Source organism: Palaemon carinicauda, chromosome 22 (genome assembly GCF_036898095.1).
Source record: "Palaemon carinicauda isolate YSFRI2023 chromosome 22, ASM3689809v2, whole genome shotgun sequence".
Taxonomy (NCBI): Eukaryota; Metazoa; Arthropoda; class Malacostraca; order Decapoda; family Palaemonidae; genus Palaemon; species Palaemon carinicauda.
Genome location: NC_090746.1, coordinates 86,088,480 through 86,100,942, shown reverse-complemented (window position 1 = coordinate 86,100,942; position 12,463 = coordinate 86,088,480). Strand labels below are relative to the sequence as shown.

General features: G+C 36.4%; 1 long non-coding RNA gene across 1 annotated transcript in view; it reads left to right on the top strand.

The window, feature by feature from the left end:
• Positions 1-1,382: 1,382 nt before the first annotated feature.
• LOC137616157 (uncharacterized) overlaps positions 1,383-12,463 on the top strand; it is an 81,851-nt gene continuing 70,770 nt past the window's right edge. Inside the window, exons 1-2 of the long non-coding RNA XR_011039301.1 lie at positions 1,383-1,440; positions 8,811-8,881. This is a non-coding gene — a long non-coding RNA (uncharacterized lncRNA). The remainder of the gene's footprint in view (positions 1,441-8,810; positions 8,882-12,463) is intronic.

Here is a 12,463-nt window from a genome sequence, read left to right as displayed (position 1 = left end):
GACTGGCCAGATAGTACTACATTGGATCCTTCTCTCTGGTTACAGTTCATTTTCCCTTTGCCTATACACTCACACACCAAATAGTCTGGCCTATTCTTTACAAATTCTCCTCTGTCCTCATACACCTGACAACACTGAGATTACCAAACCATTCTTCTTACTGCACTATAATTGTTCATTGGCCACTTTCCTCTTGGTAACGGTAGAAGAGACTCTTTAGCTATTGTAAGCAGCTCTTCTAGGAGGACACTCCAAAATCAAACCATTGTTCTCTAATCTTGGGTAGTGCCATAGCCTCTGTAGCATAGTCTTCCACTGTCTTGGGTTAGAGTTCTCTTGCTTCAGGGTACACTCGGGCACACTGTTCTATCTTATATCTTATTTCTCTTCCACTTATTTTGTTTAAGTTTTTATAGTTTACAAAGTGATATTTATCTTAAAAGACAAAAGTTGATTCACAAACACACACACACACACACACACACACACACACACATATATATATATATATATATATATATATATATATATATATATATATATATATATATATATATATATATATATATATATATAAATATATAGGTCTATATGTATGTATTACCACTTTATATATCAAGAATTCAATATACCACGGCTGTGAATAAAAGTAGATATATTCCATATTATACACGTCTTTAATCGGGTTCATTATATTGGACACACCTTTTCACAACATATCTTTGCTTAATTCACAAAGTTATTATTTCTTATTATATATCAATTGCTTTCATAGTTCTTCTTACTGCCAGTAGGTGTTTATACCATGGCAAAGTCCGTGAATTTCTTGAGATTACAAGCCTAAATAAATAAATAAACTTGAAGTAATCATAAAATAGAATAAATGAATATCTTTTCTCTAAAATTTAAAGATAAGATTACATAAAACAACGGGGTGATCTCTCTTATAGTATTCTATTACTCTAGTATAGTTTCCCCTACTAGAAATTCGTCTGCCAACAGAAAACTATGTGTATTATTAAATATTCACTGTCAATTCATTGTATTTAATTCGAATAGCATACATTGTGTTTTAAATCATATACAAATGTCATATAAGCTATAAGTGAAGGCAGTCTTTGGGTATAAGGAATACTTTTCAATAAACTTTCTTGCTATAGAAGCTATATATTATAATTCCATATGTATTGCATTATTCATATTATTTGAAAATTATACCCATTTACTCTAAATTTCATAATTTATGGGAGCATATTACATATATGAAATAATTTCTAAATAATAATATATCATTTCCTTCCTGTATTACAGACGCTAGACGCCATAAAAACAACGGTAGTGGTGTACAAAGACTATATATATACTTCAGTATATACTCTTTGATGGTGTACTTTTCTCTTGTTATTTTGTGGTGATTCGTTTTCCCAACATTAACCTAATGTAAGTTATTTCACATTCACTATTAAGTTCTTTATGCACAGCATTCATTCTATGTTAATTAGATTGTACATTTAATCGGGAAATGTAGTTGTGGTTTATATCTACCACCTATATATCCCTGCAGTCAGTGTTGTGTGAATGAAACTGACTACCCTAAGACTACGAGCATCTATGAACTTTCATGTCTCTAAACGTATATACTTCACACTTTTTTATGCAATTTATTATAGTAATATTAAAACTAAAGTAATTAATCCATTACTTTTATATCAAACTTATAAAGAAAAATTAAACGTTGCATAGGGCCCCCGCTCTTGCTTAGTCCCTAAGCAGAGTTTCTGTAGTTGGTTGGGACATACCATATGGAAATTTCGAAAGTTATGGCTGGGAAAACACACTTTAAAAGGGAAAATCCACAAGAACGCCTTAAATTTAACCATCCCCAACTAACCTACCCTAGGAGTCGTATCCTTAGATACTTGGGATGGCTACGTTCCATTCCTACTCCCCTTGGACTGTCGTATCCTTAACTTACAGACTTGAGTCTCGACCCTGTGTTTGCTTCCAAACTGACCTTACTACGGGCAAGGTAACACTAAATCATAGTATTTTGTAAATCGTAAAACTATCTTTATATTTTTGTACAGTATTTCAGATCAAGATACAAAAAATGGTAATTCTATACAATAGCTCCGCTAGCAAGTTATCAAATTTAAGTACTTTCACTATTAAGAGGGAAGTCCAAGGTTTTGTTTGATATATAAATCTAAGCGGCGCTAGGTCTACAAGTGGTTAAAAAATCAAAATTAAATCTGACCTACATGAAAATAAAAAAGTCTCTCGACTTCATAACTCTCTCAAATTCCTCTTCAGAGAGCTCTCGTTTATTTGGCATCAATCACCATAGATGTCAGGATGCCAGATAACTTATAAACAATCAATCAATCGTTTGTACGTTGAAAACATAAAGATTATGTCAATATTACTTCATCGACTGTATTCTACGTAGCAAGATGTCATAGCTTTTAACCAGTGATGATTATCCACATTTTACTTAGGACTAGCATTTCAAAACTAGAATCGCATGACTTTAATACCCAATCAGGTGACAGTTTTACTAGGAATAAACACTTTCCGGTGCCGGTTTAGTATGTGGCCTACCTTTCGAATATGGCCTGCGAAATTCTATCTGTTTTAGTATGTGGTCTTACCTAACCTAAACTAACTTAACCTAACCTAACAAGCCAGGTAGGCCACATACTAAACCAGAATAAAAATGGTAGGCCACATACCAAACCGGCACCCACTTTCCGATACTCTTCACACAATATCCACCGGTAATTTTTTTCAGTCTTTTGAGAGCCATGGAGGCCTGTGAACCTTCAACTTCTAGTGCGGTTCCTCATTTAGCATCTACTTTTACATCAGTTTCTGTGGATTTTCTCCTAAGTTTTTGTCTCAATTGTTTTTTAATTTATAAAGATATTGTTTTGCATTATTTTGGTAACATCGAAAGAATAATAAAGTACTACCAAGATCACAGTTCTATTAAAAGTGAAAGTGACACTACAGTGGAACCTCTACACACGAACGTATCTACATCCGAATTTTCCAACATCCGAAGTAAAATTCGAGCAATTTTTCGACTCTACACCCGAATTTTATTTCAATACACGAAGTAAGCAATTTTCGTCGTACCGGTTGTATCCGAATTTTTCGACACGCGAAGTACAATTAGAACATGTTCCTACTCTACACCCGAATTTTTTTTCGACACCCGAAGTAAACAATACCCATGCACGTAGATGGTACTCATAGTGCCAGATGTATTTTTTATTTCCGCCGACAGAAGGCAGCATTTCTACCTCGGAGGGACCCTCAATTAGTGTGGCTTGGGACATTCCTCTGTTCTCGTCGGCTTCGTGTGGTTGTGCCCTGTGCGTTCTGCTATTAACTGTGTTTTAATCGTGATTTTTTACGTTCATTCTTTTACGGTATTTTACGTAAATCATGGGTCCTAAAAGGCTTAGTTTCGCAAGTGGTAGGGGTAGTGGTGAGAAAAGGAATAAGGAAATGCTTTCTTTAGAAGTAAAGGAAGGAATTATTGAAAAGCATGAGTGAACTTGCAAAAGAACATCACGACGAACTTACTACAGATGAGCTCAAGGAACTCCATGCTATGTCTGAGCACATGAGTGATGACAAGGAAGGGATCGAGGAGGTAGAACATGTGTTAGGTTCGGTGCAAATAAAAGAGGTGTTAGGAAAATATCAAGACGTGGTCGACTTCATCGACAAATACCATCCAAAGAAATTGCAGGTTTGTTGTGTAGTTGCGCAGTTTGATGATGTTTCCCTAACTTATTTTCGAAACATTCTGAAAAGCTGTACCAAGCAACTTTCTATCGATAGCTTCTCTAAAAAACTACGAAGCGAACTCGTGATGAAGAGGAAGGAAGTGGTTCAAAGAAAACGGCAAAGATTGAAGAGAAAAAAATTCAATCAATTTTAAGTGTAGAGTGAAAGTGATTAAAATTAATCATCAAAAAGAAAAAAGAAAATGTAAAAAAAAATATAAAATATAAAAATAAAAAAAGTAAATAAGCTACGTTAGGTTAAAGTTCACTTAGTGTAAGTTAGAATAAGTTACGGTAGTGTACGTTTATCGTAGTCAACCTCTCTACTTCCTCGCTGCCCGTCCGTCTCCTCTCTGCGTAGCAAGACCAACACCTGCGCTGGACTTTCTAAGGTAAAGTGACGCTAAAAACCCGTTTCTTATTTATTATTTCTTGATAATTATTCTTTTTTACATGTCTATTATCTAATTTAGAGTGCATATTGTCATGTGTAATTATGTGTAGTAATTTATTAAGGAGTTATCATAGGTTTTTGGGCTCAACCACGGATTAATCCTATTTCAATGTATTCTTATGGGAAAATTCGTTTCTACATCCGAACATTATCTACATCCGAAGTCGGTTGTGGAACGAATTAAATTCGTATGTAGAGGTACCACTGTATTTGCCCTATCTGTGGTTCTAAGTACCCACATGATATTATCAAAAACATATCGGTGTGATAGAAGGCATGATGTATTGTATTGAAAAACAAGAAGAAAGGGAAAAAAGGTGTAGTTTTTATGTATCAATTTTTAAGGGAATTTGGTTTGATGAAAAGTCTCCTATTGGATCATTAGCTCCTTGCATTCTCAAAGATGGCATCTCACCGTTACCCTCTAACCTAAGTACACATAAGGTTTTAGGCTGGCTTATATTTAATATGGCTGTGTAAGGGGGGGTTTAGATAAGGATACGGTTACTAGGTTAGGTTAGGTTACATTAGGTTATGTGGTTTGTTTAGGTTAGCTGGTGGCCTTGTTTATTGCTAATTCTATATGTGCCATTATTTGTATGTTAAAATGGATTCTTTAATTCATTCCCCCCCCCTCCCCAGAAACCCTGGTTTCCCACTGGGGGTCCCCCAAGATTGGAAAAGTTAACAAATAGGATAAAAATACTATTCCTCCTCGAAAAAAAGGTGAGCTTTAGAGAAAGCACTAAGTAATTCATTAGAAAAAAAAATATCAAAATCATTAGTGGCGGAGCTATTGTATAGAATTACCAAAAAAAATGTCCCATTAGTAAAAATGGTTTCTGAAGTAATAGGAAATTTTACACCTGTCCCAATTAACTACATTCACCGGCAGACATTTTTGCATGTAAACAGATTTTTTTTTATTTTTTATTTTTATATACCACCCTAATTGGGATTCCCCAGGTGGGAATCATGGTTGCAGGTGAGTGAAATTGAAAACTAGTAATGTGTGGAAAGATATTAACAATAGAATAAGAAAACTAGAAGAAAAAAAAATATAGCAGTGAAACAACTTAGAGTAACAGCGTCCAAGGTAGCTCTTCCAAGTGCCGTTTTCTATACAATGATTTTAAAAAGTACCATTTTTTATGCGACAAATTAGAAAACTTAGAGCACCGTTTTCTATGCGATGATTTAGAAAAGTTAGAACACCATTTTCTATATGACAATCTAAGAAAGTTAGAGTACCGTTTTTTTTCTATACAACTGTTTAGAAAAGTTGGTGCACCGTTTTCTGTATGACGATTTATGGAAGGTGGAGCACCATTTTCTAGGCAACCATTTTGAAAAGTTAGAGTACTGTTTTATATGCGATGATTTAGAAAAGTTAGAGAACTGTTTTCCATATGATGATTTAGAAAAGTTGGAGCTCCATTTTCTATGCGACCATTTTGAAAAGTTAGAGTACCGTTTTCTTTGCAACGATATAGAAAAGTTGGAGCACCGTTTTCTATGCGACTTCTGTATTTTTGAAAGTTAGAGCATTGTTTTCCATTCAACAATTTAGAAAAGTTGGAGCGCCATTGTCTATACAGTGATTTAGAAAAGTTGGGGCACCGTTTGCTATGCGACAGTGTAGAAAAGTTGGAACACTGTTTTCTATGCGACTATTTTGAAAAGTTGGAACACTGTTTTCTATAAAAACTATGTAGAAAGTTTGAACACCGTTTTCTATACGATGATTCAGTAAAGTTAGACAACGTTTTCCATATGATGATTTAGAAAAGTTGGAGCACAGTTTTCTATGTGACCATTTTGAAAAGTCTGAGCACAGTTGTCTGTATGGTGATTTATAAAAGTTAGAGCACCATTTTCTATGCAACAATATAGAAAAGTTACAGCATTGTTTTCTATGCAACGATTTAGAAAAGTCTGAGCACAGTTTTCTGTACGATGATTTATAAAAGTTAGAGCACCGCTTTCTATGCAACAATATAGAAAAGTTACAGCATCGTTTTCTATGCAACGATTTAGAAAAGTTGGAGCAATGTTTCCTATGAAACAATTTAGAAAAGTTAGAGGACTGTTTTCTATGCAACGACTTAGGTAAATTAGAGTAAATTTTCTATTCGATGATTTAGGAAAGTTAGAGCACCGTTTTCTATAAGACGATTTAAGAAAGTTAGAGCACCGTTTTCTAAAAAGTTGGAGCACCGTTTTCTATAATAGGACTTATAAAAGTTAGAGCACACTTTTCTGTGCAACGATTTAGGAATGTTAGAGCACCGTTTTATTATCCGACAATTTAGGAAAGTTAAAGCACCGGTTCCTATAAGACAATTTGAAAAAGTTGGAGTACCGTTTTCTATAAGACGACTTATAAAAGTTGGAGCACTGTTTTCTAGGCAGTGATTTAGGAAAGCCAGAGCACTGTTTTCTATGCAACAATTTAAGAAAATTAGAGCACCGTTTTCTATGCAACGATTTTGAAAAGTTAGAGCACCATTTTTTATACGACTTTTTAGGAAAGTTAGAGCATCGTTTTATACAATCTTTTAGGAATGTTAGAACACCGTTTTTTATACGACAGTTGAGAAAAATTAGAGCATCATTTTCTATGCTACCATTTAGAAAAGTTGGAGCACCGTTTTTTATGCGACCATTTAAAAAAGTTGGAGCACCGTTTTTTATGCGACCATTTAGAAAAATTGGAGCACCATTTTCTATGCGACGATATAGAAAAGTTTGAGCACTAATTTTTATATGACAATTTATAGAAGTTGGAGCCCCATTTTCTATGTAACAATTTAGAAAGGTTAGAGCACCGTTTTTATACGACAATTTATAATAGTTGGAGTATCGTTTTCTATGCAACGATTTAAAAAAATTGGAGCACCGTTGTCTATATGATGATTTAGTAAGAGCACCCATTTCCATACAATGACTTAGAAAAGTCAGAGCCCCATTTTCTATGCGACCGTTTCGTAAAATTTGTCACAGAGAAGGCTCCTGCTTTATTTGCCACATTTCAAGTGGTCTCTGCTCCGCCATGGCTTGCTTAACTCCCAGATAGTTATTTTGTTGCTCCATTGTTCTTGGGAGCAGTACATTCATGTGCTGTGTACGCCACCCAATTTGATCACTATTTAAGGTATTACCTATTATAATTTACAATTATCAAGATGACCCAAAAGATGTAGTATTGTCTCACCTTGTTAGACGGAGTCTGGTGTCTCCTGTTGACGAGTAGCAAAAGTCCCAAATGGCACTTGAAAAGTTTTTTTTTTTTTTCAGTTTTTGCTTAGCAATGAAAACTGCAAACCTTAATACAGTTAGAACACTTTGCTTCTCTTGGAAGAACACCCTGTTTCCGTAAAAATTTCAAAAGTTTCTTGATTATTGCATTGAAAAAGGCCATATAATATTGAGCTAAGTCAGTTTACAACCCTCAAGTGTTGGCCATGACCAAAAATTTTTGTGTATTTGCTATGAACCACTGAAGCGCATCTGTTAATGACTTGAGTAAAAAGGCAATAAAAACTTTATTAAAACATTTCTAAATTCTGTTCTAGCCAATTCGAGGCGAGGCTTAGTCAAATCGTCAGAGTTAGAGATAGGTAAAGTGCAACATGTGTAAACATGTCGTGATCTTAAAACTTGTTCTCTGATAACTGCGAAAAATATTCATTATTACCATTATCATCATCTCTTTGTACGCTTATTGACACAAAGGGCTTCAACCAATAGTAATGCTTTTACTGGAGTTATTACGTTCTGATTGGAGCACCGTTTTCTGTGGGTGGAGCTACTGCATATATGGGCCAAGATTGTCAATAGGGAGGAGTCAAGTATGGTTGAAATAAACTTACAAACAAACCAAGAACTACTTGGAGTGACTCGGAAAATATCAACCAACAACTTTAAGAAATATCATACCTTAATTTAATGGGTTTTCTTTGCGGTTATACCCGTTATGAGTGAGGGTACCTTAACTTGGTGAAAGGGTTTATGTATCAATATGATCAGCAAAGTTGTACTGATCAGGGTCACTCGTATAAGGTTGGTGTGCTGCTGACAATTAGATTAGTGTCTTTCACCATCACCAATCTGCAGTAGCCAGCTTGGTGATGAAAATTGCCAAACCCCGTGCATGAATAAGGACATCTCAGAAACCTTTGTCCTGCAGTGGACTAGAAATGGCTGCATTTGTTGTTGTTATTATTGTTATGATTGTTTTCCTTTTGCACTAGAAATGTGTAGAGGAGAAATGTGTTGTTTTAATAATTTTTATCCAAGGAATACATAAAATGAACCTTAGGAAGTTGGTGATGTGTGGCAAAAATATTTGATGAAGTGAAAGTAGAATATGAAGAGTTCAAATTGAACATAAGAAGCTGTAAAATGCCTAAAGCAATGCTGCTAGATATTCTCAACTAGAGTTAATTACTTTGGTTGTTAATAGGTATTCGAATGCTTTAATTTAGTGTATAGTTTTAAGGATCACATTTATTCCATAAGGTTATCTTACTTTAGTAATGTGAGGTTTTGTCTTTCAGATTACTGTTATGTGTGACTGATCTTTCAAGACAAAAGGGGATCCAGTTTCAACATGAAATTTTCTGTTGTGGTAAGTACTGTTGAGCAGTTTTTTTAGTAAGTACTGTTGAACATATTTTTAGTACACATATCATTGTGCACACTTAGAGCGACCAGTGATCCACTAGCTAAAAAGGTCTATGGAAGAGATTTCTTATTACGTCCAGCAAGGAGGTTATAAAAAAACCTGCAATTATCTGTGTTTGTCTGTTAACCAGAGTACTGTAGGTTAAAACCACTTCATGTTTTCTCCAAATTTTAACAATGGATAGGTAATACGCTCTTGAATAATCAATTTAAATTTTGTAGGTGCTTTGAATCAAGATTGGGATTCTAGTTGTTATTGTAGTTGCTATACAGGAGATTCATTCACAGTCAACATACGAAAAACTCTTTACAAACCCTCTCTATTAATAGAGGATATTACTTTAGGTACAGCTGAATGGCAAGCCATAAGGTTTTAGTGAGAGATAACCCCGCAGTCGCTAGTTAAGGGGAAGGGTGGGGGGGGGGGGCGTAGCTGGCTATTCTGCTCACTCACACACCTGGGCTGAGCACCCACTTTGCTTTTGGCCCGGTAGAGTGGACGTTTCTGCTCTCTCCCGCCTTAAACTTGATTTGCTATTTGATTGTTTTACAATTACAATACAGTAATTCTGTTTATTGTATTCATAAACTTATCTTTTTGTTTTATGTACAGTAATACCTCTCCATACAAAAGCTTTTGCTTACAAAATTTTCATGCTGCAAAACGAGATGTGAAGATTTTTCCGACTCATTGCGAAAAATGTTTCTTGCTACGAAACGAAGTATGGTACGAGAACCTGATCACCTCCGAGACTGATTTTAAAATTTGTGTACGCCTCCAGCCTTAAACTTGCTACCATCCTCCAGCTCTCCCATTGGTTATCTTTCTACTCGAGTGTTAGTTACCACCATACGATCCTGCTCTTCTATTAGTTGGCATCTATCCCATCATGCATCTATATAGAGGTGTCTCTCGCTCATTTTGTTCAAGCAGCGCTATTGTTCAGCTTTCATAAAACCGTAGCCTTGCTTCGACTTCATGCCTGGACACTGTCTGTTATCTCTTCATTTAGAGAAGCTTTTTGCAATGAGTTACAGAAAGGATGTCTGGACTCCTCAGACACTTTTCAGCATCAGTGTACCAGGCTAAGTGGTCTGTTTTTTGTGGTTTATGCCATGGAAGGGGTATCACTCCCCTCGATGCCTCTATTTCAACAACAGTGGAGTTCCTTGTATACCTTCGGGAAAAAATGCTTCCCTCCGTTTTGGCAGTCAAAGGCTACTGCTCGGCCTTGAGTCCTTCTCGGAACTTTCTCTCCTTGTACGAAGTTATGAGATTACTTGTTCCCAGTCGGAGATTAGAACTCCTCTTTGGAACGTGGTTCGAGTCCTTCAGTCTCTGAAGGGACCTCCCTACGAACTATTATGCCAGGCAACAGATCGCCACCTTACTCTAAAGACCGTGTTCCTACTCGCTTTGGCCTCAGCCAAGAGACTCGATGAACTGCATGGTCTATCAGACCTCTCACATTTAAGGAGATGGAGAAAGGTAATTCTCATTTACGTCCCTAAGTTTGCTGTATTGCCATGGCTCAAAATCTGGAGTAGGGGATCCTAAATTCTGCCCCTTCGGGATCAAGGGTCTTCATTCTGTAACAAAAGAACCAGACCAGTTGGTATGTTGTCCAGTGAGAAGTCTGAGGAGTTTCTTAAATAGAACAGCAGCAGGTTGCCCCCATGTGTTGGCACTCTTTGTCAGCACAGGGAAGGTCAAGAGGAGGGTCACAAAGAACACCATCTTGTCATGGATTCGAAAGGCCCCAGCAGAAGAGATATATGAGCTAGTGGGTGTTTAGACATCAACCTCCTCAGAGGAGTAAGTCTTTTCTCTTCTCCCCCAGAATGATTGTTCTTCACAGATGCATCAAAAGAAGGGTGGGAAAGCTCACCTGTTATGGCATCCCGGCTATGGTCCAAATTGGAAAGGCGATGCCCATGAACCTCTTGGAAATGAGGGTAGCCTTCTTAGCCCTCAAGAACTTCATTGGCTCCTTTTGGGACATTATATAGGGCTGATGAGTGACAACACAACAGTAATTTCCCTCATAAACAAACAAGGAGGTACCTTTTCACAGTTCCTATGCCAGCTAGCTGTAGAAATCCGAAAATGGACGGAAGAGGAACTTGCTGGCGAACAATCTGAGCCGGACAAGGGTAGCTGGCTCAGAATGGTCCTTGAATCAACAGATAGCCAACAAATTCTTGACTTTTTGAGGTTCGCCGACAATAGACCTTTTTGTGACGTCCCTCAACTGGAAACTTCCGGTGTACTGCTCACAGATACAGGCCCAAAGGCATTCTGGCAAGGATGCTGTTATATTATATTTCATCATGGTGTATAGTATCCATAGTTGTCTAAAAATCTAGGAAAATAAACTATTCAATTTTAAAAATATTCTGGACACTACTCCAAGAATTTATATGATTTGAAGTTTCTAAGATTTGAAATGGTAGGCTTTATGCTTAAAAGATCGGCCCTTTGTTGTGAAAAGTATTTTTCTTATATCATTTAAGATTTAAAGATGTAACTTCTTTTGAGGAAACTTTTCTTACTGCCAGAATAAATTTCCTTTGATATTAGAGACGCCAGCATGGTTACAGAAACGGTATTATTGATGTTTGTTCTGTAGGGGAGCTTCGATACCAGGTGTAAACTTGGCATTGGTAATTCTGTTGTACATGAATTTTCTGAACTATCATATAGAAGCATGCTATTATTGGTAACGGTAAGAAACCTCTCTTCAAATGGTTAATTTTCAAAGTTCCTTCCAGAGCACAAGCCACCTGTTGAGATACTACCGTCAGAGAGTTATGGGGTCTTTTGATTGGCCAAACAGTACTACATTGGATCCTTCTCTCTAAGTACGGTTTATTTTCCCTTTGCCTACACACACAGCGAATACTCTGGCCTATTCTGTACTTGTTCTCCTCTGTCCTCAAACACCTGACAACACTTGAGATTACCAAACAATGCTTCTTCACCCAAAGGGTTAACTACTGCACTGTAATTGTTCAGTGGCTACTTTCCTCTTGATAAGGGTAGAAGAGACTCTTTAGCTATGGTAAGCAGCTCTTCTAGAAGGACACTCCAAAATCAAACCATTGTTCTCTAGTCTTAGGTAGTGTCATAGCCTCTGTACCATGGTCTTCCACTATCTTGGGTTAGAGTTCTCTTGTTTGAGGATACACTTGGGCAAGCTGTTCTGTCTTGTTTCTCTTCCTCATGTTATGATAAAGTTTTTATAGTTTATATAGGAGATATTTATTTTAATGTTACTCTTCTTAAAAATATTATTTTTCCTTGTTTCCTTTCCTCACTGGGCTATTTTCCCTGTTGGAGCCCCTGGGCTTATAGCATCTTGCTTTTCCAACTCGGGTTGTAGCTTAGCAAGTAATAATAATAATAATAATGATAATAATAATACTGTCTTTTATCCTCTAACATTTCTTGTATGCCATCTGAAGATCAGCAATGTTGGCTTCTCTGTTTGGAAGATATCTTAAATTCCAGCATCTTTAAAATGGT